The sequence below is a fragment of the Aethalodelphis obliquidens genome, unplaced genomic scaffold (assembly GCF_003676395.1).
Source record: "Aethalodelphis obliquidens isolate GAN/ISIS:26980383/991018 unplaced genomic scaffold, ASM367639v1 scaffold80, whole genome shotgun sequence".
NCBI classification, from domain to species: Eukaryota; Metazoa; Chordata; class Mammalia; order Artiodactyla; family Delphinidae; genus Aethalodelphis; species Aethalodelphis obliquidens.
The window spans coordinates 3,104,581-3,130,984 of record NW_020838024.1 but is presented as its reverse complement, the minus strand read 5'-3'; the positions used below and the strand labels follow the sequence as shown (position 1 = coordinate 3,130,984).

The 26,404-nt window shown below is 38.4% G+C and overlaps 1 long non-coding RNA gene across 4 annotated transcripts in view; it reads right to left on the bottom strand.

Moving 5' to 3' along the window:
* The window catches only part of LOC113612624 (uncharacterized), an 82,500-nt gene that overhangs the window by 30,151 nt on the left and 25,945 nt on the right, over positions 1 to 26,404 (bottom strand). For 2 of the 4 annotated variants that reach the window (XR_003429904.1, XR_003429903.1), the window contains exons 3-4: positions 19,491 to 19,577; positions 5,138 to 5,178 (exon numbers count right to left, since the gene is read on the bottom strand). This is a non-coding gene — a long non-coding RNA (uncharacterized LOC113612624). The remainder of the gene's footprint in view (positions 1 to 5,137; positions 5,179 to 19,490; positions 19,578 to 26,404) is intronic. The other 2 variants (XR_003429905.1, XR_003429902.1) reach the window with 1 other exon arrangement.

The window sequence follows — 26,404 nt, the reverse complement described above, 5'->3', positions numbered from 1 at the left end:
CTGTTTGCCATTGAAAAACATGTGGCATTCTTTTCTTGCATGAAAGTATTAAAGTTATTAGAAATACAGAAGAGACTACGGAAGAGTAAGCCTGGATGTCTCTTCTGCATCTTTAAAATGTTAGGACCAAAAACCCTAACAGATTTTTCCGTAGCTCAAATATTCTTAACAGAATTTTCCCCCTTGATAATCCTTGTATGTCAGTATGCAATAACAGTGTTTATAGTCAACTCATATGGTAAATAAAATAAAGAGAGTAATCTCAAAGTGAATGCATTAGCCTTTATGTAATTCATAGTTCTTAATGCTTCAGTCTAATGCTTCCGTCAGCACAATATTTAGGTCCGCTGAAAACGTGATAACTAAGTCACGGTAAGTATGTGGAGCAAGAGGAACTCTCATATCCCGCCAGGGTGGGGCTGTAAACTGGTGCAACCACTTTAGAAGAAGGTTTCATCTTACCTAGTGAAGCTAAAGATATGCATATCCTACGACACAGCAAATTTCTGCTCCTAAGTATATACCCTGGAGAAATACTTCTGTGCATCAGGATACATGATCTGGAAGGTTCAGAGCAGCACTGTGCACAATAATACCACACTGGGAAAGTCCCAAAACAAGGCTCAATTTTAGAATGGCTCTAAGCAATCTGGCATATTCATTCAGTGGCACACAATGAAAAACAAACGAAAACAGCTACACAGAACACTATGCATGAGTTTTATAAATAGCATGTTGAGCAAAGGAATCAAGATACAAATGGGTCTATATATTGTATGAGTCCATTATGCGAAGCTCAAAATAAAAAAAAAAAACGATGATGTTTAGTCCATTATGCAAAGCTCAATAAAAAAACCCGATGATATTTAGGGATATATAGTTAGATGAATAAACTACGGTAAATTAAATAGATAAAGGCAAAGAATGAATGACCCTAAAGGTCAGGAGAGTGTTTTTCTCTGGAGGTTAAAGGAAGTAAAAACAAAAAACAAAAAACTGTATTGGAAGCTTTTCAGCTGTGGACAATATTTTGCTTCTTGCCTTGAGTAGTGATTAGACATGTGTATAGAATTATGTACTATGCTAGTTGTTGATTTTACTGTGCATTATATCTAATATTCACAAATTTAGAAGAGGTTAAAAAAGCTAAGGGGTTCAAAATTTTATGGAGATTTTTAAAAAAATCTCAAGGTAAGAGTGATAGGAAGCCTGATAATTATCTTCGGATATTTTAAAAGATGTCATGCTATAGTGGAAATTTTGGTTTCTTTTCAAACTCCTCTTTTTCTGGGTTCTCAGACCCCCTTTTCTGGAAATTACCCCCTCTACCTCCCCCTCCTAATTTCACTTACACGGTTGATGGTACTCATTTTAGTATAGTGGGACCCACCCACTCTCCCCCTACCCCCCATCTCCCCATCCCTCCCCACACCTCCACCCCACACACGTAGCCACAGTTGATTAGTTGAAGAGAGAATAGCTGACTCAAATTAGGCCACAAGAATCCATTCTCTAGAAATGTCTATTTAGGACCCAATAGCGCAACTAGAACTTATAGTTGAAGTTACAGGGTAAAATGTTTGACTTTATGGAAGCAATATATTGGTATTATTACAACATCACTTTCTCCTCAGGTACTACTAACTGCTTTGTGCAGTCACCCTGGAGGAGTTTAAGTGTGGCTTGAATAACTGAAAGAGATTACAGGCAGAATATAGGAACAGGCTAAACACTTCAATGAAAAACAAACCTGCAAAAGTGCTTAGACACAGAATATAGACACATGACCTTTTCCCCCATGCATCCTATTGCTTACCAATTTTAAGTGCCTCTATTTAAAAGTAGTAGTTTTCTCCTTAAATTTAAAGCATGTCATTCCTCTCCTCAAACCTCTAATCAACAGCTCCAATATAAGATTCATTTTACTCACATTTAGATTTAAGAACAGTTGCAGTTACTATTTTGTCAATATTCACTCTAATCTCTCCAGATTTCACCCTTTCGCTTCAACTGGGTGAACATGTTTGTCATTTTATGTGTTCAAACTCCCAACACTTGTTTCTCTCCTAGTGTACTGTTTTACTATTTCTTTAATAATAAAAATAATTATATGTAAACAGATCTAATGTGCTGACTTTAAACATCAGAATTATATTTTCTACGATGAGGAACCAACATGGTAATGTTGAGTAAACATGAATTATTACTGACAGATTTTCTTTGGTGGATGGGCACAAGAATTCTTCAGGTCAGAACATTGATTAATCCATTGGAAAAAATTGTGTGCTGAAATTTAGATTATTACTGTAATGATAAAAAAGATGTATCCCTATGCTGTACAGATCTTCTTTGACTTTTGATGGAGTTACATAAGTTGATTGTTAAGTCGAGATGCACTTAATACATACCTAACCTATCAAACATCATAACAGCCTAGCCTACCTTAAATGTGTTCAGAACACTTAGATTAGACTACAGTTGGTCAAAATCATCTTACACAAAGCCTATTTTATAATAAAGTGTCAAATATCTAATGTAATGTATTGAGTACTGTACTGAAAGTACAAACAGAGTGGTAGCATGGATACAGAATGGTTTTAACTACATTGGTTGTTGGCCCTTGTGATCATGTGGCTGACTGGGAGCTGTGGGTCACTGCCTCTGTCCAGCATCATGAGAGAATGTCGTACTGCATATCACTAGCCCTGGAAAAGATAAAATTCAAACTACACTTTCTACTGAATGCATATTGTTTTTGCACTATGGTAAAGTCAAAAACTCATAAGTCAAACCATCTAAGTTGGATGCTATCTCTATTGCATTATTCAAAGAAAGAGAAAGAAAAATAATAAGAAATGGAGAAATTGCATTATATATCATCCATTATTTAAAATAATCAAGTAGTTCATTCAACTGTAGGATGGAAATGCAAAGGTCTTTTTTAGCATAGGACTTTTTGTTTGTTTAAGGTGAGAAAGATACTTTCCCCCAATTTGACTTTTATTTACCTATTATCTGACATTTTCACCAGAGAATTTCAATTTGGGACAATAATTTTAATTCTTATATGTTTCCTATCCAGCCTTTATTGTCAAATTTTAAAAAACCTGGAAGTTAAAATAGAACTGAAAATCCATAATGATTAGATTTTCCTTTTCTTCTCAGATGAGCTAAATAATTGTACAGACTGTTAAAAAAAAATCCTTAATTTAAAAATATTTTTAAGTATTCTAGAATTACTGTTCAATATCTGAATTAGGAAATGTTAGTGTGGAAATAGAGGAAGAGAAATATTTGTGTAATTTTGGCATTGAAAGTCCCTGAAGTTCAAGGTATTAGGGCAGCTATGGTAGGTAGCCTCTAATATGGTCCCCACTGATTCCTACCTCTTGATATTCATGCATTATCCATTCCCCTTGAATATAACATATCAACTCATTTCTAGTAAACAGAATATGGCAAAGCTGTGTGATGTTACTTTTAAGATTAGGTTAGAAAAAGGCTGTGGCTTCCATCTTGGGCATGTTTCTCTTGCTCTCCCTTAGATTGCTCACCTGGGAGAACACGGCTGCCATGTTGTGAGGCATCCCGGTGTGGGGGCCACAAGTGAGGGATCGATGCCTACCAATAAGGTATAGGTGAGCTTGGAAGTAGATCCCACCTTCAGATAAGATTATAGTCTTAGCTGATGGTTTGACTGCAACATTATGAAAAACTTTGAGTCAGAGACACTAGGCACAGCTAACCTGTGCCCAGATTGCTGATCCATAGAAACTGTGAGATGATAAATATTTGTTGTTGTAAGCTGCTGAATTTGGGGGTAATTTGTTAATGTAGCAATAGATAGCTAATACAGTTGTACTAACAACATTGAGATTTGCGGAATGAGTATATTTGATAATATTCTAAGCATGATTTCACCTAGAAAAGTAGGGCAACGGGATTGAGGTGGATAGAAAAAATGGCCCCCAAAGATGTCCACATTCTAACCCATAGAAACCGTGAATATGTTACTTTGCTGTGGAAAAGGGGAGCCTGTAGCTGTGATTAAGTTAAGGTTCTCAACACGGGGAGGTTATCCTTGACTATCCAGTTGGATGCAATGTAATTACAAGGGTCATTGTAAAATGGAGGCAAGAGGATCAGAGTCAGAAAAGGAGATGTGACAAAGGAAGGAGAGGTTGGAGTGATGAACTTTAAATGAAGATGAAGGATGAAGGAATGAGTCACAAGTCAGGGAAAGTAGGTGGCTTCTAGAAGCTTGAAAAGGCCCAGGAATTGATCCCTCGCTAGAAGGAAGGCATTTCTGCCAACACCTCGATTTTATCCCAGTGAAACTGATTTTGGACTCTGACCTTCAGAACTGCAAGATAATATATTTGTGTTTTCTTAAGTCACTTTGTGGTAATTTGTAACAGCACCAATAGGAAACTAATACAGGGGCTTTTGGTGAACATCCCACTGCCTTGAGTATAATTCATTCTCTCTGTAAATTGTTGCATTGACATCCACATGTGGAATGCAAACCAAGGGTTAAAGACAATGCATAAAAGGTGATTTCATGTCCAAATTAGTCTTTAGTAAGAGCACTTCCCACCCCCTTCCCCCTTCCACCTCTGGCATCTCAATTTCCCACTAAAAGACCAAAGGGAACACAGAAAAGAAAAAAAAAAAAGCATCATAACAAAAATTAAAACTGATGAAAAAATGAGAGTCTAAACTGTATGAAGGCAAGAACGATTTCTCTTTTTTTTTTTTTTCCCGGTACACGGGCCTCTCACTGTTGTGGCCTCTCCCGTTGCGGAGCACAGGCTCTGGATGCGCAGGCTCAGAGGCCATGGCTCATGGGCCCAGCCACTCCGCGGCATGTGGGATCCTCCCGGACAGGGGCACGAACCCGTGTCCCCTGCATCGGCAGGCGGACTCTCAACCACTGCGCCACCAGAGAAGCCCCCATTTCTGTTTTAATCACCACTGTTATCCCAGCAAACAGCACAGCCGCCGGCATACTGCAGAGACTTGATAAATGTCCACTGAGCATTGTCAAATGTACACTTTAAAAACAGAAATTGTCAGAACTTGCCTGTAATAATAAGGCAGATGGATCAGGGTTGATTAAAAGCTATGTAGTCTTTACCTCATGGCCGGTCCAGTTTCTCTTCTTGAAATGTAGACTACCTGGGAAAAAACAAGTGAGAATCTTTTAACCACTACTACTGTGTGCTCTTTGACTTAGGTCACCAGGGACAGTTTTAACCAGATGACTGGGGTGGGATTGGTTTCTCTTCCACAAAGACTTTGCTTTTTAAGAGACAGAGAGAGGAGTGTGTCTTGCCTCCACCTCTTTATTCTAGATCGATTTGAATGCAGAGACTCCTAATTTAGTGTAGTCTCCGGGTGTAAAAGTTCATACGTTAGAGTTAAGCCGGGAAGTACAGCCAGTAATTTTACAGAGTGTTTCATCTATTTCAATTGTTCTATCAAATAATCATTTGTGAGTAAAGAAGGAGAATAGGACAAAACTGAAAAAAAGTGATTATCAGTCAAAAATCGGTAGTCGTGCTGGGACTTGTCTATATCTTTGCCACCAGATACAAACCTGAGAATGAATTTGATCCCTACAAAACTTGAAAGAGAAAAAAGCAAGAGAAATCCATATTCTTGGTCTGATGGAGAAGAAAACGAACAAACGATTTTCTGAAGACTTAGAAGAAAAGCATATGCACACATATGCATTATGTTCACAAGACTGGTTCTTTTATGCATACAATTTTTTTGTTTCTTTTTTTTTGTTTGTTTGTTTTTGGGGGTTTTGTTTGTTTGTTTGTTTTTGGCCGCGCCGCACAGAGTGCAGGATCTTAGTTCCCCAACCTGGGACGGAACCCGCGCCCACGGGACCGCCAGGGAAGTCCCTATGCATATAGTTTTATGACTAGCTTTTCTCACTAAAATATATCGTGTACATTTTTCTATGTTGTTGAATATTCTTCTAGCCTGTTGTCTTAATAACTTTATCAATTTTCTTTTTTTTTTCTTTTTTTTTTTTGCGGTACGCGGGCCTCTCACTGTTGTGGCCTCTCCCGTTGCGGAGCACAGGCTCCGGACGCGCAGGCTCAGCGGCCATGGCTCACGGGCGCAGCCGCTCCGTGGCATGTGGGATTTTCCCTGACCAGGGCACGAACCCGTGTCCCCTGCATCGGCAAGAGGACTCTCAACCACTGCGCCACCAGGGAAGCCCTATCATTGTTCTTCATAATGCCATACATCTTAATGGATTTATAGGTATTTTTATTTTTTAACATAATATATAGCTCCTTAATTAACATTCTGGTAGCTATATATTTGCACAAATGCATACTCGTTTCTTTGGAATATATTACTTGTAGAGCAATTGCTACATTTCCTTCATTAATACTTTTTTCAATTTCCAGTGAGCTGTGCATCCATATTAAAATAATTTAGATTTTTCTCTTTTTATTGAAGTAGATTTATGTATAATATTATATCTTACAGGTGTACAATGTAGTGATTCATAATTTTTTAAGATGATACTTCATTTATACTTATTATAAAATATTGGCTATATTCTCTGTGTTGTACAATATATCCTTGTAGCTTATTTTATACCTAATAGTTTGTACCTCTTAATTCCCTACCCCTTTATTGCCCCTCTCCCCTTCCCTCTCCCCACTAGTAAACAGTTTATTCTCTATATCTGTGAGGCTGCTTCTTTTTTGTTATATTCACATTTGCTGTATTTTTTTTTAGATTCCACATATAAGTGATACTATACAGTATTTGTCTTCCTCTGTCTGACTTATCTCACTTAGCATAATACCTTCCAAGTCCATCCATGTTGTTGCAAATGGCAGAAAAAAAAATCAGATTTAAAAAGAAAAAACATTAGTTTTAGTGTTTTATGCTCTTCCCTTAAAAACACTTTATTTTTAAGCCTAATTTCATCCTTATTGGATATATGTCTTCAGCTTATTGAAGAACGGTAAATAAATGGCTGGCATACATTATGAGTCAGAGTGTGAGTTTTAGCTGCCTTTATACAAAATATTCAGCTTGGCCTGGGACAACATGGTTGGTCACATTTCCCTAATTGCCCTAGACTTCTCTTGCATATGATTCTGCGGCAGAAGAATCTTGGCCCAATCTGAATTTTGACTAGCTATGGGCTATCATTCCCTGACCCAAAGGAAGTACTTAATATGTTTGCTTAATCCCAGCCTTGTGAAGTGAGGCCATTGGTAGTTGAGACAAATCTTAAAGGATATGCTAAATATTCATGTTTCTAAATCTCCCAGGTTACTGCTTGTCAAAGTATGATCACAGACCAGCAGCTGCAGCAGTAGCTAGGAACTCATTAGAAACATAAATTCAAGGGTCTTACCCCAGACCTACTGAATCTGGAGGCGGGGGCCAGCGATCTGTGTTTTTACAGGTCCTCCAGGAGATTCTGATGTGTAACTTCTGCCTTAAGCAATAACTTCTTCTTAAGTTCAATAGTCCGAAAGAAATATATCTGAACAGCACTAATTTAATTTATTATACAAAGGCCTCCAATGAACTACAGTTCAAAATAGGGAATGAGAAATTATTTATTGAAACACTTTTCTGCATCTTTAAAATTTCTATTACACTATTCAGACCCCATGTGAAGGTGCTTTTTTAAGTGAAAAATGCAATATAAAAGGATGTATTTTTTATGGCAATAACCAATGTCTTTTAAAAAAATATCAGTGTGCGTGTGTGTGTGTGTGTGTGTGTGTGTGTGTACTGAAACACTAAATTCCTCCTTTGTCAGTGATAGTGTAGGATTGGTTTCCCTTAGTTCTTCTGCTGAGGCTTTTAATCCCATACCACTCCCATCCCCTTTAAGGATCAAGGACCTGTCTTTTGTCCTGGGCTGTTGCTCTCATGGGGCAAGTCTCCAGCAGTACAGGTGAGGTCCTTCTGCTGGATAGACTGTAGAAGACATGCAGGCAGCCATAGGGATGGAAGGCCCTCGCCCAAAGGGTTTTGAAGACAGTGGATGTGACGCCTTTGCTCAGGAGCAGAGGGAAGTGGCCAGGCTTCATCTCCCTTAGACCCCTGACCTCCTCTAATTCATGATGCCCATCCCCCAGACAAAGGCCATGGTGGAATCGCCCAGAGATGGGGCGCAATTCTCTTTGTAATCACTTCTGTGGCAAAAATTCTCCTGCAAGGCTTCCCTTTTGATTTTCGGAAGCCCAGCGTGGGAATTAAAACGATAACTGCAAACAATTTTGTTTTCTCTTTACATTTATGCTGTAACAACCCTTGTTCCTCTCAAAGCCATGGGCTGGAACATGTCTCAGACTGACAAGGAAAAGACAGGAAAGAACAGCATAAAAGAAAACTCTCTGAGATTAATATCTCAAGAAGTCTTCCCACTACACTCAGGAAACCAAACAAAAAAATAAATCTGCAAACTCATGCTGTTCATTTTTGTGCCTCAGTGGCAAGATTTTGTTTTGAATCAGTGGTTTCATTTCAACTAGGCCATCTGGAGCCACCTCTTCCTATTCCCTTCTGTTCTTTTTTTTTTTTTTTTTCTCCCTGCTGTTCTTAAAGGTTCTTGGGTTGTTTCACTCCAGTGTAAATGTGTCTGCTCTTGTAACCCAACCCAGATTCCTCTGGGAAGCAGAAATAGTATAAATAATGAAAGATGCAATGAAAATCTGGTCTCAGGGCGTGATGTCCTGAGGCAAAACTTTACCACTTCTTTAAATGTGAATGGTTTTATTTATTTAGTGGAGTGTTAAGCTTTGGAATCAGATTTCTTGAGATCTTCTCAGTCCAACTACTTTTCATTTGTGTGACAATTTTTTCCTCATCAATAAAACAGCAAGAGTAATAATATCCCCCCAATTAGGTAGTTGTTAACTTAGATAAACTATATGTAAAGTGTTTGCCATCTTGCCTGGAACTTAAATGTTAAATGAATGTTGACTGTTGCCAGTATTGTTATTATTGTCATTGTTAGTTATTGACAAGTTTGCTCAAAAAAGTATTTAAAAGAGCTTCAAAGATACGTGCAGTTCATAACAGGTCATAATTAGAAGGAAATGAATAAGATTAAGAATATGGAGTTATGATAGTCTAGACTGATCACTGCTTTGTTATTCTGATTGTATCTTTAATAATCTTTGTCATTGGAATTATAATCAATCTTCAGATAATTTTAACATTTTTGAGTTGTTAAGGGGATTACTTTTTGCTTTCTCATTTCCACTAATAGTCTAAATCAAGATTTCTCCAAATGTTTGGAAATAAATAGGCATTATTACATACATTCTAAAACACACACATGCACATGTGCACACACACACACACACACACACACACACACACGCTATAAATATTACTATGTCCAGGGCACTGGAAGTCACAAGGAGCAAAAGAATAGTATCTCTCTAAAGAACAGCCCATGGCACTCTTCTAGAGAGAAGGTACTTCCTTTTTTTTTTTTTTTTTTTTTGTGGTATGCGGGCCTCTCACTGCTGCGGCCCCTCCCGCCGCGGAGCACAGGCTCCGGACGCGCAGGCCCAGCGGCCATGGCTCACGGGACCAGCCGCTCCGCGGCATGTGGGATCTTCCGGACCGGGGCACGAGTCCTCGCCCCCTGCATCGGTAGGCGGACTCTCAACCACTGCGCCACCAGGAAAGCCCCCAAGAGACGGTACTTATACTAACCTGTACATTGATTTATTTAAACGACCAGAAAGCACCATATAAATGAAGCTACTGGAGGGATTTTAAGAAATCCAGGTTCCTGAGACTAGGACAAACCTACTGAATCAGACCCTCCCAAGATGGGAGTTGTTTCAAGGTTTTTCACAACATGGCCTCTTCTGTTAGAATGAATAATAATGTTGACTATAATGAAAGGTATGCTGATGCTCACAGCCAGAGGCATTTTATAATTCAATTATAGGGAAGCAGTAAGGATCCCATTAGAATTTGGTGTCAGAGAAATGGTTGTGGTAGACTGGAAAAAACAAGGAAATTGATAAGAACTGATAAAGATAAGACCAGGAAAAAGAATAGGATTGCTGAAGCATTCCTTCTTGTATCAGCAAAGAGGAACTACAGTTTCACATATAGATCCTGTTCTCCAGGAAAACTTTGCTATTCACACATAATTTCAGGGGAAAAAACTGGACTTCATTTTGAATGCAACCATTTTGCATGTAAAATTGATAAGGAGCTATATTTAGCTGATTCAGTCATTCCGATATCTACTTTGTGGTGCTGGAGAATTTTTCCCCCAAAATTGACCTCATTGTTATTCACCTAAAACTTCACCCACGGCTTCCTCCCCAAAATCAAATTTACAGTTCACGTGAAATAGATTTGGACCCCTGTCTTTCTCTCAAATTTTTCTTCAACTCTGAATTAAAAATAAAGGAAATGACAGGAAGTCATTTTCACCAGAATGAAAGCACCACACACTTCTGCCTGCTGACAAAAACATTCTTCATCCCATGTGGCTTCATAAACTGCTGTCTTAAAGAAGAGAGAGTTCTACAGGACCTTTCTCTTCCGTGATAGTATTTTTTAAATCATTTAAAAATAAAAAAACATAATGACTATGGGCACTAAAAACGGCTGCTTAGACTAGTAATCATATCCATTTTATTCTATTTATTTTAAAATTATGGCTTCTCCCTTAGTCATCTTTTAAGCAATTAATGTCTACAAGTTTAAAAGCACTTCTGCTATTTGCTTTGTGCCTTTTCTTGGAAATCGGTTCTGTATTTGTATTGCTATGAGGCAAACGATTTAGACTGAAGTTCCCATTTGTTTGTATTCAGTATTTCATTTCGTGGCATCTCTTGCTCCTAATGTATTGATTCCATTACTTTATAAAGGTTATTTTGATGTCTTTTTCTTAAAGTACTCAGCTGGTCTCTCCCTTTTTCTGAGGTTCAAGAGGAAGTAATTTTAAATGTCAAAGAGCATAATTGACAATAATATTGGGCATTTCACAGAGTTCTGCTTTTTTACCACTACTCTTAATAATTTTATCAATAGATACTGAAAGCTTGCTCGCTGCAAATCACATGCTAAATGTTTTAAATGAATTATCTCATTTATTCCTCCTCACAACCCTTTTATGGAGCGGGTAATATTGGCCACATTTTACAGATAAGAGCAGGGAGGTATACAGAAATGTTAAATCATCTACTCAAAGTCACGCAGGTTAATAGATGCAGAGCAGGGACTTGAACCCAAGTCTAGATGACTCTAGAGCTGACCTTATACTGCCTTTCATGTTTACTATCATTGTGCAGTATTTTTAGTTTTGTAAGCTCTGCATTTGTAATAGTCTCTGTGTTTGTAAATATGTCCCCCAGAGACATCAGGTCCTAATCCCTGGAACCTGTAAATGTGACCTTATTTGGAAAAGGGGTCTTTGCAGGTGTAATTAAGTAAAGGATTTCAAGATAAGGAGATTAACCTAGATTATCCAAAAGGTCCCTACATGCAATCACATGCATCCTTATAAAAGAGAGGCAGAGGGGATTAGAAACAGATGGAAGAGGAGAAGAAAATGTGGAAATGATGGCACGTACTGGAGTGATATGGCCACAAGTCGAAGAATACCAGCATCCATAGGAAACTAATAAATATTCAAGAAACCATGTAGTACTTCTCTGATAGTTCTGTCAACAGAAGAGAGAAGGTACCTTGGTGATGATGACCTTATCTGTTAAATAGTCTGATATTTTTTTCAAGTTGACTCCATATTTCCATATTTCCTTGCATTATTTTAAAACAAAAAAAAGGTACACACACTGAGTAGTGAAAATGTTTAACTCTGGAGAGCAGATTTGAAGAAGAACATTAAAACAAGTGTTTTTGTCATTAATTCTTAACTCTTTTTATCCCTTTTTAACTCCTATCTAAAGCACACTTGATCAGTATATGCCTGGAACTTGTTCTATTTTATGTTCTTAGAGCTGCTGTTTCTTTCTTGGCCATGTTCTGATGATGCGGGGTGGTCCAGTGTCTGAGAAGCAGCCCAGCTTGGCATTCGCCTCAGAGTTCCTTGCAGCTGTGGTGACGGGTAATTTACTACAGGGTGTCATATTGGCAGCCTCTTTAATAGCTTCCTGATGAAAAAATCCATTTCCTGAAAGTTTACCTTCCTGCTCTCTTGAATTCTTGCGGGAGAAACTAGGGAAAGAAAAGCAGCAGAATAGCCTGATGTTACTGATCATCTCTTCCCTTTTTCCTCCTCTCACTTGCCAACCTCATCATGAACTTTTTTACTTCCTTATATGAAAAAAAATTCTGCATCCATTGGTTATTTCTTTTAGTTTGTTTTCATATTCAGATTACCATAAGAAATAACTCGTACTTACAAAAATCTTGGGTGATGTCACAAACCATCTTCTAAAAGAGTTTTAAAAATTGTTTTAATATTTAGATAGAACATTTACTATTTAAATAGAATTTATTCTATTTAAATGGAAATCGATATTTAATATTCAAATAGGAAAATTAATATGTTTAAAGGCAAAGCATAATAATGATTTTGTGACTATTTGCATTTTTTTTTTTTTTTGCGGTACACGGGCCTCTCACTGTTGTGGCCTCTCCCGTTGCGGAGCACAGGCTCTGGACGCGCAGGCTCAGTGACCGTGGCTCACGGGCCCAGCCGCTCCGCAGCATGTGGGATCTTCCCAGACTGGGGCACGAACCCGTGTCCCCTGCACCGGCAGGTGGACTCTGAACCACTGCGCCACCAGGGAAGCCCACTATTTGCGTATTTTTTTTCTGACTTTTGTCTTCTTGTTCTTACTCTTATCCTATTTATCTCCAAATTTCTACCCTAAGTTTTCTCCTCTGCATAGGAAAGGATAAAGTAGCTTCTTAATATTATAGCTCTTTTTAATCCATTCATAAGTATAAATGAACTGAAGCTATCAATTGTTATGGGTTGAATTGTGTCCCCTTCCCAAAAATATTTTGGAATCCTAATCTCTAGTTCCTCACAATGTGTCTCATTTGAAGATAGGGTCTGTAGAGGGGTAATCAAGTTTAAGAAGATATGTCATTAAAGTGGGCTCTAATCCCATATGACTGGTGCCCTTATTAAAAGAGAAATTTGGCCACAGAGACAGACACACACTAAGGAATGACAATATGAAGACACACAGGAAGAAGTTGGCCATGTGATTGAAATGGTGTGTCTACAAGCCCCGGAATGCCACAGGTTATCAGCAAGCACCAGAAGCTGGAGGAAGCAAGGAAGGATTCTCCCCTAGAGCCTTCCGACGGAGCACAGCCCTGTCAGCACCTTGATTTTGGATTTCTGGCCTCCATAACTGTGAGACAAGAAATTACTGTTGTTTTGAACCACCCAGTTTTTGGGTAGGAAACTAATATATTAATACATTTTTTAAAACCAACAACTAAAGATAGAAGTATAATAAATTCTAACTATTTGGGTTTTTAAGAATGACAATCTATATCAAATGTCACCATCCCAAGGAGACAGAAGTGTGAGTCAGAGAAGTTGAGAAAGAGCAATTGAGGAAACCAATTACTTCAATCCAGCATGGCTGCCCATCTCTCAAGATATATTGCAATTCATCACTCTGTTTAAAAAGAGTTCTGTAATCTCAGAATTTTGCCTTTTTGAGGAGTCTCAGAGATCATCTTGTAATTTTTGCAGGCATCCCTTGTGACTCAGCTAAGTTTCACCACAGTGGTGGAGCCTTCCTTATCTTTGAGAGAATTGACCCCTCCACCTTTTCTGACCTTACAAAATTCCATTTATCTCAGCTCCTCTCACACTGTATTTACAATTATTTGTTTCTGTTTCTTTCTCTTCCACTCATATATTGGTTTCTAAAGGCTACATATTGGCACAGAGTAGCTATTCTGCACATATTTTTGGAAGAACAGAATTAACTGTAGTCTGTGGAGGTCAGCTGACTCACACAAGGTCACTGTGATCGTCTCCATTTGCTGCTGTAACAAATTACCACAAATATAGTGGCTTAGATCAGCACAAATTTATTGTCTTACAGTTCTAGAGGTTAGAAATCCAAAATTGGCCCTAATGGGCTCAAATCAAGGTATCAGCAGGGATGTTTTCTTCTGGAAGATCTGAGGGAGAATTTGTTCTTTTGCCTTGTGCAGCTTCTAGTGACAGTCTGTCTTCTTTGGCTGGTTTCCACATACTCCAGCGTCAAAGCCAGAAGTGTAGCATTTTCCAATCTCTCTCTCTCTCTTTCTCTGACCTCTGTCCTCCCCTGACTCTGACCTTCCTGCATTCCTCTTTAAGGGTCTTTGTGATTACATTGGGCTCACCTCGATAGTCCAGAATAGTCTCCTCATCGTAAGATCTTTAACCTAATCATGTCTACAAGCTCTTTTACCATGTGAGGTAACATATTCACAGGTTCCAGGGATTACGACATAAACATTTTTAGGGGGACAATTATTTGTCTACAATAGTCACACAACCCCTTCCGGACTTTCCTTTGGTTTTGCCTGCCACCTGCAATAAGTACTCTGATGACAACTGCATAGGCATCTTTGGCCCAGGTTTATCCTCATGGATCTTCAGGCTTCCATAGGAAAATGTTTGTTGTCTATTTCTTCTTAAATGCCCCACAGATACCATAAACTCAGGGTATCCCAAATTGAACTTATCACCTCTGCTTGTCATTTCCACCTCTTATTGGATATTGGCTCATCAGTGGACACAGCAGTCACCAGCTAGAAAACTTGGGATGTTACTTGTTTCCTCTTTTTCACTTAACCCCACTCTAATCAATCATCATGTTTTGCTCATTCCACTTCTGACCTATGCCTCAAATCTTTCTCTCCCTAATTACTCCTTACATCATGTCCTGAGTCAGTCTCTCATCAGTTCAAACCTTGACAATAAAATGTCTGCCGTGTCAGCGTGACTCTCATCTCCCCTTAAATCCATTCTCCTATCTGCAACAGAGGACTTATTCAGTAGCTATATCTGACTAGTTTAAAAGCTTTAATGGCTTCTCATCAACTACAGAATCACACACCAGCTCTCTGGCTTGGCACTCAAAGCCTTCCATGATCTGACTCCTGTCTACCTCTCCAAGCTCATTTCCCTTCACCCTTCACCTCAAGGTGGAACCAACTCCATGGTGCAATTTTTGCTCCAGGTTTTCCCATAGGACAGACTGAAGCCCTTCACCAACTGAGAACACATTCTTGCTCCGCTGTTTTCTACACCCTATTCTGCTTCCCTCATTCCTCTTCTCCAGAGACCACACTGTCAGTAAATACCTTTTATAAGCATCCACTTCTCAGGCTCTTCTTCAGGCAACTCAGCCTCAGATACAATCTTTATATTTCATTCATCCCAGAATCCCCCCTCCCTCACCTCCTCTTGACTTCCCCTCCTGCCTCATCAGCTTCAATGGCATCATATAGCCATGTCTAGACCAACCACTGATAAGGAAAATAGCACTACTGATAGCCTGTGTACCTGAGATGGAATGATTTGCAGGAATCAACCATTCAAGCCATTGCAAATATCAATGGATCTGCTCAGCTGTGTAGGAGGATTTTATTCTTCCCATGGCTTACTTGGTATGCGGCACTGGTAAGTCAATTTCTGTGCTGATTCTCCCACCCTGAGTCTGAAATTGCAGGGAACTGTGATGAGGACACAGTAACTTATTTGACTGAAAAAGCTCTTGGTAATCTTAGAGAAACAGTATTTTTCCAGCTTGTCTAACTTTTAGGCAATTCCAATGCCCTAAGTCTCTAAAATAATTTTTAAAATTTTAATGGGAGAACGTTACTTCTTTGGGAGATGACTCTACCAAAGAATAATACCACATTTCATGATTTCCACTGCACAATGACATAGAGTTGACAAAGAAAGCTTCATTTCTTTGCATAGCACAACTCTGCTAGGAAATGCTGTGAGAATTAACAACAAGTCTTGTCCTGAAATCAAAAGGTCAGGACAAAACATAAAAATCAAAGCAGCTCAGTCTATTATGAACAAAACTCATGTGAAATAAGTTTTTCCAGACATCTATGATATCATCAGGAACAATAAAAATTATCTGCTTCTTCAGTTTGTGGAGCAAATGGGGTGAAAATGGGGTAGTTTCTTCCCTAATGTTCTCTGAATTATCACTCCCCATTTTCCAAGCTCTCCCCTTGGGGTATAGCTCTATACTTTCTGGTTCTCCTTTCATTGTAAGAAAACAGTGAAAAGGAAAAAGAAATGAGTTGACAGCCAGGAAGACAGAATAGTTATTATCTGATAAAACAAAATATACAACCTTTACTCCTTTTTGCTTTCAATTTTGCAGCTCTTAAGATGGAGTTTGGGGGGTTTTATTTTGTGTTACCACTTCCTCAGGAGTAAACATGAAGATAAATGTGAGTGTTTGAAAAGTAAAACAAATGTCTTACAAGGAAGGAGCAGTTAAATCAAAATACTGGCTGGTGTGCCATTACTTTAGAGAGTGGAAAAGAAACTATAAAATTTAGGGTCCTTGACAGCGGTAACTTAATAGAGATACTTTTCTAACATAGGAGGCCTCACAATGAAGTGAAAAACAGAATGTCTTGTGGGAGACTAGAAATTTGATTCTCTCTCCTGCCTTACTATTTGTTCATTGTGTGACCTTTCGCAAGTCACTTAACCTCTCTAGCTTGAAATTTCTTACTTTAAAATTGTAGGAGAGCAGAATATGCCACCCCCCAAAGATGCTATTTTGGCATATTGATTATTTTGAATTAGTTGCTTAAGAAACAGTTGGTGCAAGAAGAACACTCTGACCCTCCTTTGTCCCCCTGAAAACAGGAAGTGACTCTGCCATGTGAAAGGTACCCGCCCTGTACCAGGCTTACTTATCACCAGAAATAGGGAATTTAGGGCCAAGAAGCCTGAATAACAAAACTGGTTACTTCCTAACAAATCTAATACCTCAAGCCCAAACTTGTATGTCCTGTCAATTTTTCACAAATTTATTGTTTCTTTGTTTAAAAGGTATAAAAGCTGCCTGCTTCGGTCACTTCTGTGAGTCGAATATTTTTTTATAATGCTCCCAATACATAGAGAATTAAATTTGTTTTTCTCCTGTTAATCAGTCTTATGCCAACTTAATCACAGGCATACCTCATTCTATTGTACTTTGCTTTATTGCTTTTTACAAATATTGGTTTGTTTTTACAAACTGAAAGTTTATGGCAACCCTATATCCAGCAAGTCTATTGACACTATTTTTCCAACAGCATTTGCTGACTTTGTATCTCTGTGTCAGATTTTGGTAATTCTCATAATATCTCATACTTTTTAATTATTGTTATAACTGTCATGGTGGTCTGTGACCAATGATCTTTGATGTTAATATTGTAATTGTTTTGGGGTGTCCATGAACTGCACCCATACAAGCTGGCAAACTTAATAAGCATTGTGTGTATTCTGACTGTTTCACTGACCAGCCGTTTCCCCATCTCTCTCTCTCTCTCCTCAGGCCTCTCTAGCCCCTGAGACACAGCAATATTGAAATTAGGCCAATTAATAATCCATAATGGCCTCTAAGTGTTCAAGTAAAAGGAAGAGTTGCATATCTCTCACTTTAAATCAAAAGCTAGAAATGATTAAGCATACTGAGAAAAGCATGTTGAAAGCTGAGGTAGGCCCAAAGCTAGGTTTCTTGCCCCAAGTAATTAGCAAAATTGCGAATTCAAAGGAAAAGTTATTGAGGAAAATTAAAAGCACTACTCCGATGAACACATAACTGATAAGAAAGTGAAACAGTCTTATTGATGATATGGAGAAAGTTTGAGTGGTCTGGAGAGAAGATCAAATGAGCCACAATATCCCATAAACAAGCCTACTCCAGAGCAAAGCCCTAACTCTTTTCAATTCTGTGAAGGCTGAGAGAGATGAGGAGGCTACAGAAGAAAAGTTTGAAGATAGCAGAGGTTGGTTCACGAGGTTGAAGGAAAGAAGCCATCTCTATAACATAAAAGTACAAGGTGAATCTGCAAGTGCTGAAGTAGAAGCTGCAACAAGTTGTCCAGAAGATCCAGCTAAAATTATTAACGAAGGTGGCTACGCTAAACAACAGATTTTCAATGTAGGCAAAACAGGCTTATATCCGAAGAAGATGCCATCTGGAACTTTCACAGCTAGAGAGGAGGAAACCAACTTCAAATGACAGGCTGACTCTCTTGTTAGGGGCTAATGCAGCTGGTCACTTTAAGTTGAAGCCAGTGCTTACTTACCATTCTGAAAATCCTAAGGCCCTTAAGAATTATGCTAAATCTACTATGCCTGTGTTCTATAAATGGAACAACAAAGCCTGGATGACAGTACAATTGTTCAACATAGTTCACTGAATATTTTAAGGCCACCACTGAGACCTACTGCTCAGAGAAAAAGATTCCTTTCAAAATGTTACTGCTCATTGACAATGCACCTGGTCATATAAGAGCTCTGATGGAGATGTACAACAAGATTCAGGTTGTTTTCATGCCTGTTAACACAATATTCATTCTGCAGCCCACGGATCAAGGAGTCCTTTCTACTTTCAAGTCTTATTATTCAAGAAATACATTTCATAAGGCTATAGCTGCCATAGATAGTGATTTATCTGATGGATCTGGGCAAAGTCAATTGAAAACCTTCTGGAAAGGATTCACCATTCTAGATGCCATTAAGAACATTCATGATTCATGGGAAGAGGTCAAAATATCAACATTAACAGGAGTTTGGAATAATTTGATTCCAACCCTCACAGATGACTTTGAGTGGTTAAAGACTTCAGTGGAGGAAATAAGTACAGATGTGGTGGAAATAGCAAGACAACTAGAATTTGAAGTTCTGAAGATGGGAATGAATTGCTGCAATCTCATGATAAAGCTTTAACGGATGAGGAGTTGCTTGTTACAGATGAATGAAGAAAGTGGTTTCATGAGATGGAATCTACCCCTGGTGAAGATGCTGTGAAGATTGTTGAAATGGCAACAAGGATTTAGAATACTATGTAAGCGTAGTTGATAAAGCAGCAACAAGGTTTAAGAAGACTGACTCCAATTTTGACAGAAGTTCTGCTGTGGATAAAATGCTGTCAAACAGCATCGCATGCTCCAGAAAAATCATTCATGGAAGGGTCAATTGTTGCAGTAAACTTCATTGTTGTTTTATGTTAAGAAATTGTCATGGCCACCTCAATCTTCAGCAACCCACAGACTGATCAGTCAGCAGCCATCAACAACAAGGCAAGACCCTCCACCTGCAAAAAGATTACAACTCGTAGAAGGTTGATGACTGTTAGCATTTTTTAGCAATAAAGCATTTTTCAATTAAGCTATATATGTTGGTTTTTCAGACATCACATCATTGCACACTTAATAGACTACAGTGTGGTGTAAACACAACTTTATATGTATTGGAAAACCAAAAATTTTGTGTGACTCACTTTATTCCAATATTTGCTTTATTGAGGTGGTCTTGATCAAAACCTGCATATCTCCGAGGTTTGCAGGTATTGGGCCAGCCAAAGAACCTAGAAGGAAAGAATAAAAACATTTTCCACCCCTAGAAAATATTGAGATAATAACAGTAATGCTGTTAATTATAACAATGATGACATTTGCTGAGCACATGACAAGCACTGTGTGAAATGTTACACACATATCTCATATTCTTTTCTCAAAAAGCTATGATAGACAATTATAGGAAAAAATCTGTAAAAAATGCAAACACATGGAAGCTAAACAATACACTACTCAATAACCAAGAGATCACTGAAGAAATCAAAGAGGAAATCAAAAAATACCTAGAAAAGAATAACAATGAAAACACGACAACCCAAAACCAATGGGATGCAGCAAAAGCAGTTCTAAGAGGGAAGTTTATAGCAATACAGCCCTACATCAAGAAACAAGAAACATCTCAAATAAACAACCTAACTTTACACCTAAAGCAATTAGAGAAAGAAGAACAAAAAAAAAAAAAGAATCCCTAAGTTAGCAGAAGGAAAGAAATCATAAAATCAGACTAGAAATAAATGAAAAAGAAATGATGGAAACAATAGCAAAGATCAATAAAACTAAAAGCTGGTTATTTGAGAAGATAAACAAAATTGATAAACTACTAGCCAGACTCATAAAGAAAAAAAGGGAGAAGACTCAAATCAATAGAACTAAAAATGAAAAAAGGAGAAGTAACAACTGACATTGCAGAAATACAAAGGATCATGAGAGATTACTACAAGCAAGTATTTGCCAATAAAATGGACAATCTGGAAGAAATGGACAAATTCTTAGAAAAGCACAACCTTCTGAGACTGAACCAGGAAGAAATAGAAAATATAAGCTGACTAATCACAAGCACTGAAATAGAGATTGTGATTAAAAATCTTCCAACAAACAAAAGCCCAGGACCACATGGCTTCACAGGTGAATTCTATCAAATATTTAGAGAAGAGCTAACACCCATCATTCTCAGATTCCTCCAAAATAGAGGGAGGAACACTCCCAAACTCATTCTACAAGGCCACTATCACCCTGATACCAAAACCAGACAAAGATGTCACAAGGAAAGAAAACTACAGGCCAATATCACTGATGAATAAAGATGCAAAAATCCTCAACAAAATACTAACAAACAGAATCCAACAGCACATTAAAAGGATCATACACCATGAACAAGTGGAGTTTATCCCAGGAATGCAAGGATTCTTCAATATACGCAAATCAATCAATGTGATGCACCATATTAAAAGATTGAAGGAGAAAAACCATATGATCATCTCAATAGATGCAGAAAAAGCTTTTGACAAAATTCAACACCGATTTGTGATTAAAAGCCCTCCAGAAAGTAGTATAGAGGGAAGTTACCTCAACATAATAAAGGCCATATATGAGAAAACCACAGCCAGCATTGTTCCCAATTGTGAAAAACTGAAGCCATTTCGTCTAAGATCAGGAACAAGACAAGGTTGTCCATTCTCACCACTATTATTCAACATAGTTTTGGACGTTTTAGCCACAGCAATCAGAGAAAACAAAGAAATAAAAGGAATCCAAGTCAGAAAAGAAGTAAAGCTGTCACTGTTTGCAGATGACACAATACTATACATAGAGAACCCTAAAGACGCTACCAGAAAACTCCTAGAGCTAATCAATGAATTTGGTAAAGTAGCAGGATACTACTACTACTACTACTACTACTAATGCACAGAAATCTCTTGCATTCATATACACTAATGATGAAAAATCTGAAAGAAAAATTAAGGAAACACTCCCATTTACCATTGCAACAAAAAGAATAGAGTGCCTAGGAATAAACCTACCTAAGGATGCAAAAGACCTGTATGCAGAAAAGTATAAGACACTGATGAAAGAAATTAAAGATGATACAAACAGATGGAGAGATATACCATGTTCTTGGATTGGAAGAATCAACACTGTGAAAATGACTATACTACCCAGAGCAAGCTACAGATTCAATGCAATCCCTATCAAACTACAAATGACATTTTTCACAGAACTAGAACAAAAAATTTCACAATTTGTATGGAAACACAAAAACCCCCGAATAGCCAAAGCAAACTTGAGAAAGGAAAATAGAGCTGGGGGAATGAGGATCCCTGACTTCAGACTATACTACAAAGCTACAGTAATCAAGACAGTAAGGTATGGCACAAAAGCAGGAATATAGATCAATGGAACAGGATAGAAAGCCCAGAGATAAACCCACACACATATGGTCACCTTATCTTTGATAAAGGAGGCAAAAATATACAATGGAGAAAAGACACCCTCTTCAATAAGTGGTGCTGGGAAAACTGGACCCAATATAAAAGAATGAAATTAGAATACTCGCTAACACCATACACAAAAATAAACTCAAAATGGATTAAAGACCGAAATGTAAGGCCATACACTATAAAATTCTTAGAGGAAAACATAGGTAGAACTCTCTATAACATAAATCACAGCAAGATTTTTTTGACCCAACTCCTAGGGAAATGGAAACAAAAATAAACAAATGTGACCTAATTAAAGTTAAAAGCTTTTGCACAGCAAAGGAAACCATAAAGAAGATGAAAAGACAACCCGCAGAATGGGAGAAAATATACGCAAATGAAGCAACTGACAAAGGATTAATCTCCAAAATTTACAAGCAGCTCATGCAGCTGAATATCAAAAAAACAAACAACCCAGTCTAAAAATGGGCAGAAGACCTAAAGAGACATTTCTCCAAAGAGGATATACAGATTGCCAACAAACACATGAAAGGATGCTCAAAATATGTAGCATTTAATTTGGCACCACTACTTCATCGGATGCCAAAGAAGTCTGAGTTGGAGACACACACAACATAAAATATAATGTTTAGAGATTATCATTTGTATTACAGATATCAAGGAACCAAAATGAATTTATACAATTGAATTGCTTCTGCATTTTATTAGATTGCTTCTTGCATTTCTTTTTATTTTTGATTTATGGGTAGTCATATTCAAAAACAAGTGAGTTAGCATCTAAACTTAAGATAACCCTAAATGGAAAGATTTTTTTTTAACCTGTTCAACACCCCTGTCACCTATACTTTGAGTTCATTTTGCAACTCTAGATCTGAGTCACTGATATGAAGATGGTACCTTAATTGAGTAAATCTTTTTTTCCCCCTTTTTTCAAAAGTGATGAAATTCCCAGTAATTAGTAATTATAGCACATTGCTATAAATTATGTTTCTGGGAGTCCCTTTGCCTTCTACCTAGTTCAAGGCCCTACAGGGCAATGCCTTTATTTTTAACCTTCCCCTGTGAGATACAGTCCCATTATTCCCCGGGCCACTCCTGGGCAATGCAGCAGCATTGTTCATGAGAAGATCAACACTCCTCCCAAAACAGCAGAGTTACAGTGAGCACTTATTAGTTGTTCCCGCACAGTATAAATCCAGAATATCTGTCCAGGTGGGAAAAGAGGTTCAGAAGTAAGCCTCTCTCCCTTAATAGGAGATGTCTGATCCTCTCAGTCATAATGAGGATGTGTCTAAATTCCTGCCAAAATCGCCCTGTTCTCTTGTTAGATTTCTAAATAAAGAGCTGATGCCATGAGTCTAAAAATTCCATCTATGGAACAATTTCATGGGTCCCACACATTCATGTGTGAGTCATTTCCTGCTAAAAGTTTTATTTCCTGTGCTTTTCATCATAATTAAACCTGTGTTTATGTTTGAGATGCTACAAATTCTCAGCTGTCAATATTGAGTATAAAAATGAAGCAGCGTGATTAGCAAATGACATTACTATTTTCTGAAACAAAACTTCACATATAGGAGCATAATTTCAGCTCATCATCCACTTAGGAGGTATATACAGTTACGGAGGGCTCCGAATATATTCCTACAAAATGCACAGAAGAGTAGCTTTACATCATATAAGTGAGCTGACTTGCTCTTGGGTACCTATTATTCCATAATAGTTGAATAAACTTTAATCTGATCATCTGAGGTGATTCAGTCTCTTATAGTTTAAAGCCTTCTTTTTCAAGTAAATATTTAGTTAAAATCCTTATGAAGTTCATTCAAAGTTCAGACCCCTTATGAAGACTATTGTTGCCTGTCTCAAGAAGTGACCACCCTGCCTATTTCATGAGATGGCATCTGAGTATAGAGAGAAACGTCTATTGTCTGCTCCAGAGAAGGTGTCTCTTTTCTGCTGTCTCTAGCTGGCCCTTGGGTGCTGGACTCTGTCCCTGCTAGAGATGCTGCTCAAGTCTCTTTGGCTAATGCTCTGCTCTCAGCACAGACAAGAACTGTGATTGCAATTGCTTCTGGGAAACACAGCCATCTCCCCCTACTGCCTGGGCTTCCCTCCTTCCTCCCTTGAACCTCAGAGACTTGGCTGCACTAGACCTTGGCCTCTCCACTCCATAGCCTTACTATATTCCCTCCCTTGTGCCGTTCCAACCACCCTGCCTTAATTCTGAGTCATTTTCTACATCCTCTCTTTCCTCCTTCTTACTGCCCCACAGAGGTCCCACAAAGAACTTTTTGGATCTGCTCCACGCCTCACAGGAACTAAGGGGAAGGCGGCTGGGGCTGCCTCAAGTCCTCCCATGCCTCAACACGACACATCACTATGACTTCACTGCAGCTGTGCCCCATCGGCACTGGGCTTTTACTGACAACCTGGCACTCACCGGGGACTGGATAATAGGAGTGTTGGTGGACCAGCAGGGTGAAAGCTGGATTGAATTAGACTCAAGAAACCTCGGAAGAAGCGGACACAGTGAGTTTAGGAAGGAGCCTCCTTCCCCTTGCTTCCTGACTCCAGAAGAAGGCCTTCTCTAGGATCACATTCCTGGCCTCTCTCTGCCTCTTCACTTCTCCCCAGGAAACGAGGAGCTGACCTGATGCTGAATTGCAAAGAGAGAACAGAGATGAGGTGTCATATTCCCTCCACCCTCACTCTGGATCTTCCGACCTGCAGAGCACACTCATTCTGCTCTGCTTTCTTGAGACAAAGGGGGCTGCCCTTGCAGGAGAGGCTTATGCCTGTCCCACCTAATGACTGGGCTGTCAGCCTGTCTAATTAGGTAGAGAAATATTAACCAACCTATGGACTAGAAGACCTAAGCTATGATTTCCCATATTCTTTTTGTCATCAATATCAATTTCTCTAGATCCTCTGTTTCTCTCTCAATTTGGATCTCACCTGGAGCAGGAAACAAGGCCTTATTTACTAGTTGTTTCAAACGCCTGTAGAGACAGCATTCTCAATAACTTTTGCTATAAAGGCAGCAAATCAATATGGCAGTGGAATGAAGGGTAATGTAGGGTCAAGACAGGTGTTTTTTTGTTTGTTTGGTTTTTTAAATGGGAGCTAAGACAGTGTATTTGTATGTAATAGGATGATCCAATAGTAAGGAACAAATAATAGAAGATGCAGGGGAGAGGATAATTGCAGGAACCAAGTCCTTCACTAGATGAAAGTAATGCGTGGACTCCAAGGCACTGGAAGAGTGATTGCCCTTAGATGAGAGACACTAATCACCTATGGAAACACAAAGGAAAGCAGAATACGGGTTCAGATATAATCCACGGTGTCGGAGGACAGGGAAATTCTCTTCTGATTGCTTCCTTTTTCTCAGTGGGATGAAAAAGCAAGGTCATCTGCTATTACGATATGGGCCAAACTATAAATATTCGTATAGTTTTGTTGATTCTATCTAGCAGTAATTCAGCTTCACCCAGTGTCCATGTGATTTCTTTAACTTTCAACTAAACCTGAAGTTTCTTACCACTGTATGGATTCTGGTCTTTCTGGTTTTATTTTTAATTCTCTTATTGTGTGTTTACTTTTATTTTCAACAACTTTGAATTCTTTTCAGACGTAGAATAAGTAAATAATTAAACAGGTGGAGAATGAGTAAGCAGGTAAACAAAATAAATGCGTACTAGTTGTAAAGTATTATAGCTGCTCTTCACCATGAGAAAATTTGTATTAAAATATAAAATAAGGAGGAAATTCTGCATTCCATCGTATTTCCCTAAGTGGAATTTTGAGAGCGGCATACTCTTGTTCGCATATCTTTCTAGCAACACTGAGCTTGCCTCAGAAGGTCTGCTTAAAATATTGTAATACTTCTTCAATACACACTTTGGAATGATAAACTTTTTACTTCTCATTTTGATGAGGAGAGACTCAGATAGGGGGTAGCCAAGAAGCTTGCCCTGTGTTTTAATATATAAAACAGGAAAAATTAATTTTGAAACAAATCAAAAACATAGGTCAAAGTTATGAGTCTGAACCCTCTTTGTCCTTCATCCCATTGTGATCTTATATGCTCGTATAAAAGTTAATGTAGTAAAAAGTAATGGATTAATAACCGTGACAAAACTGAACATTAAGTAATACTTAGTTGTAAAGTCAAAAGTATTAAGGGATAAGTGAAAACAGACAAATCTGTGGACACTGAGACATCACATCCCATTAGGAAGGCCAGCCACCTAATGTTTACATGATCAGTATAATTAATCATTTATCATAAAAATTACTCATTTATTAAATATTTTTTAAAACTTTCTTTTAAAAACGTATTATTTGATTTTACCATTGTATCAGTATTTTAATCAAAGAAACTATGTCTGAAGTTTAAGGAGTCACAGACGGGCTTCCCTGGTGGCGCAGTGGTTGAGAGTCCTCCTGCTGATACAGGGGACACGGGTTCGTGCCCCGGTCCAGAAAGATCCCACATGCCGCAGAGCAGCTGGGCCCATGAGCCATGGCCACTGAGCCTGCGCGTCCGGAGCCTGTGCTCCACAACGGGAGAGGCCACAACAGTGAGAGGCCTGCGTACCGCCAAAAAAAAAAAA